Here is a 6,067-nt window from a genome sequence, read left to right as displayed (position 1 = left end):
GGATTGACTTGAAATATTATTGCAGCTGGTACATGAACTTCAGTGGAGCAGGAGCTGCAATAGCCCTGTCAGTCCATCCAAAACATGATACAGAGTGCAGAGGTGCAATAAGGGCTTCTAAGATTCAATACTGGTAGTGAAAGGTTCCCTGGCTACTAGCAGGGAATGAAACACACACATCACTTTGGAAGTTACTAGCAGCCACTTTACTAAATAAAGGCTGAGATTTTTTATGAAACTTTGAAAACATGGTAGCCAAATCACAGAGATGCCTTTGAGAAGTCCTGATCTGGAGGTATTATAAGTGCACTTAGTTTTAGAAATTTATACCTGTACCACAGCTCCCCACACTTGTACAGTAACATTAATCTTTTTTCAAAAAGAAGACACTTTTCCACATGTATGTTTTGGCCATTTTGGAAGGTGATCGGGTGACATATATAAACTCTAAGGACTCGCTGCACAAGAAAAAGGCTTTTCCAACAATTTCTTGTCATGCCAAGCAGTCCTTCCTTAGCATCTCCAGTGGACCACAGAGCAAGCTCCTGTAGAAATTCGTTGAGTTTACACTATACAGTGGATCCTGCAGTCTTACCCAGTGACATTCCACTGGCATCATCTATCAGCAGAGTAAATAATATTCCATTATCTTCCTAAGCTGGGAAATGCTGGGATCAAGGGAAAGATGAAGTCAATTCACCCTAGAAAGTATTTGCCACAGATTTTTTTGCATCAGACTTAGCTCTCTAAACTGGTATTCCTACTGCTACTGTCTGCTCGGGCAGTACAGCAGTGTACTGACGGAAACTAACAGAAGAGACTGATTCTGCCCTCTCGAATATCCAGACAAATGAACCAGAGATGTGTCCTCAGTGTTTTTGTAACACTACATCATCTGCCTAATGCCATATTTGCAAGTTACAATTCATATTCTATTCAAATTTGACACTATAGTAATTTAACACAAGCATTTCTGACTTTTTTTAGACACTTCTGCACTGCATAGTTTCAGTGTACACAAAACAGTAAATAAATTTCCAGTCAAACAAACCTTTTTTTTTGTCGTATTTTCTTTCCCTGACAGACACTGTTGTGGTACATTTTTGCTATACCTGAAGGTGGTGATCTTTGGAGAGTATGCTATTAAAGAAAAATAAATAAAAAATTTATCCAGGAAAAGAAGAAAAATATGTAGAATGCCCCGGGAGTCACTGTCCCTGGAGGTATTCAAGAAATGTGCTGATGTGGCAGTGAGGCATATGGTTAGTGGACATAGTGTGGATGGGTTGATGGTTAGACTACACGGCCTTAGTGATCTTTTCCAACCTTACTGACTCCAGGATTGTAAGAATGTGTGAGAAAATAATGCATATTTTTGAGCATGTTTTCTGCAAACACCTACTTGCCCCTTAGAAAAAAAAATTGTAGAAAAAAAAAATCAGAAATAGAACAATGGAAAAGTCAGATTCAGTGCAGGATTTACCTGTCCAGATCCAACCAATTTCATGTGAGCTACATGTCTATGCATTACAGTCAATATAGCTCTAATAAATAAAAATGGTGGAGCCTGAAGAGAGGTTTAGCATGACCTACACCCAAAGAACTCAGTTCATTCCCTCATGTAGACACCTAGCTCCACTGATTTCTCAAGGTATCCTACTGGCTTTCAGCTGCCACTCTATAGAATGATAGAATCCTTAGAGTTGGAAGGGACCTTTGAAAGTCATCTAGTCCAACTCCCCTGCAGTTAACAGGGACACCACAGCTAGATCAGGTTGCCCAAGGCCTTATCCAGCCTCATCCTGAATGTCTCCAGGGATGGGGCATCAACTACATCTTTGGGCGACCTGTTCCAGTGCCTCAGCATCCTCGCTGTAAAAGACACTATAGAAGAGAATACTAATTGGACAAGGTTATGTATAAGTACTGCAAAAGGCACAGCAGAATTCAGTGAAAATAATACAAATGCTTTTATTATGTGCTGCTATTCATAGGAAGCAACAAGGAAACTGTGGCACACAGTGACAAAATGCCTTTTTCAATGTTACATCTGAAGTGAAAAGAGAATTCCAGTCTCCTGACAGCCACTGAACACAAATAATGAAAGAAATAAAATGGTTGGTTTCATTCTTACTGCACCCACCTGCCTTCAGGTGACTTCAGGTCAGATAAAAGAAAACACATCAGTGACTCTATGAACTCATTTCTGCATGGAAGTAACATACTTTCATGTGTAGCTTCACAGAAATCAGTCTGTATGAAGAGTTTCACTGCATTCAAATGACAGCTGAAGCTCTGTAGTAAAAGTATTTATTTTTAATATACCATACATGCATTTTGGTCTCAGCATAGAATGTTCTTCCTGAGAGGATCTATTTTAATTATTCTCTTTTATGTTTATGGCACATTCTCTGGCAGCACTACCTTCCAAATAGTCTAACATCTCCAGTACTATGCCTGACTATGGCAGAAATGAATCAGGAGACATATTCATATCAGTTATATCATCATAAAAATTCACCTTTTACACTACTTAAATGCTCACAGAAAGTCCCAGGGTGCATTTTCTTAAATTAAATTAAATTCTGAATGTTCCTCTACAGAATATAAAAATGTTCAAGGCAGTATAAATTGGGCTAGGCTTATCAAATAAAAACAACCATTAATATGATTCTTAAACAAGTTAATTCCCCAATTCCTTCCAAGACTCCTACAGAATTTCTACAGAAAGATTGACACTTTAAAATCAAAGCCAAATTTATCCCAACCATAATGACAATGATATAATTAAATCAGTTTTAACATACAATCAATTTGGCCAATTACTCCCAACAGTCATTGATTTTGTTGATTCATAGCGTGAAGATTGAAGGCTCTCCATAATGGATATATTCCAGTCTCATTGAACAAAGCTGGCATAAGTTTTATGATTTTATTTCTGTTTAATTTTCTTTTGCAGATAAGGCTAAACTAATTCCTAAATCTGCATATTTTTGTTTACTTACGTATCTAAATGGTTCCAGCATCAATACATTATCTGAGCCCCTCCTCATATTTAAAAATAGAAAATAATTAAAAACAAAACAATAGCAGGCTATTTCTTTCCTCCTTTTCTATCTGAAGGAGAAAAAGCTTGATTAGTTTATGGGAGGAGGGGGCTGTTTATTTGCTTGTTTATGTTTATGTGTGATTGAGTAAATGTCATGTGTGTACATTTGGAATTGGCAAGCAGCTTCTTATCTGTGCTGGCAGATACGTCCATGATCTAAAACAGACTTTTAGAAACATCTGCATGTCTCACTACATACCAAAAAACAGTTTCTCTAGCTGCCTCAGAACTGGGTCCTTCTGAAATCCTGAAGCCCATTTATTGCTGAAGAAAAACATTTTGAACATCTACAGTATATCTCATCCACTGATTCAGATATTTATCCTGTCCATCCTTCCCAGCTGGGTAGCACATTATACATTGCACCTACAAGATAAATTGTCAGCAGTGTGCTGGGCAGACATACAGAGTATATAGAACAACTTGTCTATTAAGTCCTTGGCTGGGATTCATCTTACCTAACACTAAACAGTTTCAGTGTAGCTGCCTTCAATTAAACTTGTCACCTCAGTTTTCCTTTACAGTTACACTGGCACTTCTAGGACACAGTCCACCTGATCTATTTTTGGATGACTAGTTCAATATACAATGAATCACACCCTAAAGTTGCATTCCTTTATTTTTTAACGACTTTTTTTCTCCACTGACTAAAAGGGTGCCTGGAATTATTAGTTTGAGATGTGATCACTTCAAAATTAATACTATAGTTAATCAGGTCACTTATTGCAGAATTACAGAATGCTTGAGGTTGGAAAGGACCTCTGCAAGTCATCTGATCCAATCTCTTACTCAAGCAGAACCATCTAGAGATGCTTGCCCAGGACAATGTCCAGGTGGCATATGAAGATCTCCAAGGTGGAAGAACTCCACAACCTCTCTGAGAAACCTGTGATAGTGCTTTCTCATTCTCACAGTAAGAAAGGATGCCCATTGTCATGTATCCTGTCACCAGGCATCACTGGAAAGAGCCTGGCTCTGTCCTCTTTGTACCCTACCTTTAGGTATTTATATAAAATCATAAAACAACGTAGGTTGAAAAAGACATTTAAGATCATAAAGTCCAACTATTTACCTAACTAACAAGTCCACTGCTAAACCACAGCCCTAAGTTCTATATCCATACCTCTCAAATATTTTCAGGAATGGGGACTCCACCAGTTCTGATGTCTTACCAAACTTTCCATGAAGAAATTCTTCCTGATATCCAATCTAGAACTCCCTTGGCTCAATTTGGAAGATGTCTCCTCACATCCTGTCCCTTGTCACCTGAGAAAAGAGACCAACACAGTACTTGCTGCAGCCTCCTATCAGGAAGCCTCTTCTACCGAAAAACCAACTTCAGTTCCCTCAGCCACTCCTTATAACTCTTGTTTTCTAGTCCTTTCACTAGCTTCATTGCTCTTCTCTGCACATGCTCAACTAACTCAATTCTGGTAGTGAACAATCTAAAAGTGAACACAGTACTCGAGCAGCAGTCTAACCAGTGCTGAGTACTTCCCTAGTCCCACTGGCTACACTATTTCTGATGCAAGCCCAGTTGCCATTGGCCTCCTCAGCCACTTGGGCACACTGCTGACTCATGTTCAGCCATCTGTTGACAAGCATCCCCATGTTCTTGTCCGCTGATGGGACTTCCAGCTGCTTTTCCCCAGGGCTATACCACTGCAAGAGGTTGCACAGGCTTAGGATCCAGCATTTAACTTTGTTGAATGCCATACAATTGTATGTAGCTCATCAATCCAGACTACTCAGATCCCCCTGCAGAACTTTCCTACGCTCAAACAGATCAACATTTCCTCCCAACTTGGTGTCATCTGCAAACTTACTGAGGAACTGCCTACCATAAACCAATGTCAACTGGGTCTGATCACCTGATTTTCTGCTATGTGCCATGTGATGGCACTCAAGATGATTCTGTTACATGACCTTCCTGGCACCAAGGTCAGACTGACAGGCATGCAGCACAGATGAAATCCCCCTGAGCCTTCTCTAGGCTGAGCAGCCAACCTCTCTCAACCTTTCAGAACAGGAAAGGCTCTGCACTGTCTTATTTATTTTTCTTTTTGTGGCCCTTTGTTGGACTCTTTCCAGTACGGTCATGACTCTCTTGTTCCTAGATCTGGACACAGTTCTTCATATGTGGCCTCAACAGTGCTCAGGGGAAGAACCACCTCTCCAGATGTGCTGGCAACATCCCTCCTAATGCAGACCAAGATAACAAAGGCAGCTGCCTTTGTGGCAAGGGCACATTGTTGGATCTCATAAATCCTGAGTAGAGATTGTAGAGCAGAAGTTATCTACACATGGATTGAAATCAAGCCATTCTGAACAGATATCACCAAGTCATTCATTCTGCAGAACTGCTATGCTGAAATGCATAACTCATGAAGGGATGATAGTAACTATACATACAGTAACTACACTTCTGACCTAAGCCAGTTATAGTTTCAACAGGAACACTATTACACTAATGAGAACAATCTTTTTAATGAGCCATCATACCTACATATTTTAATGTGTATATATATATATACATGTATATATATAGTATTTTAAAATATTATTATTAATATTACAAATACATATATAATACAAATATAATACAAAATATAGAATATACAACTTCCTAAAGGGAGGTTTTGATGAGAAGGGGTTTGGCCTCTTCTCCCAGGCAAGAAACAGGACCCAAGGAAATGGCCATAAGTTGTACCAGAGGAGATTTAGATTAGACATAAAGGAAAAACTTTTTCTCTCAGAGAGTGGTCAGGCACTGGAATGGCTGCCCAAAGAAGTCATGGAGTTGCCATCCCTGGCAGTGTTCAAGAGGCGTCTGAATGAGGAGCTACCAGATATGGTTTAGTAGCTTGTGGAAGCAATGGCAGTGGGAAGATGGACTAGATGGCCTTGTAGGTCCTTTCCAACCTTGAGATTCTATGATTCTCTGATTACATCTTATAT

The sequence above is a fragment of the Lagopus muta genome, chromosome 1 (assembly GCF_023343835.1).
Source record: "Lagopus muta isolate bLagMut1 chromosome 1, bLagMut1 primary, whole genome shotgun sequence".
NCBI classification, from domain to species: domain Eukaryota; kingdom Metazoa; phylum Chordata; class Aves; order Galliformes; family Phasianidae; genus Lagopus; species Lagopus muta.
Note: the sequence above shows the minus strand (reverse complement) of the source record.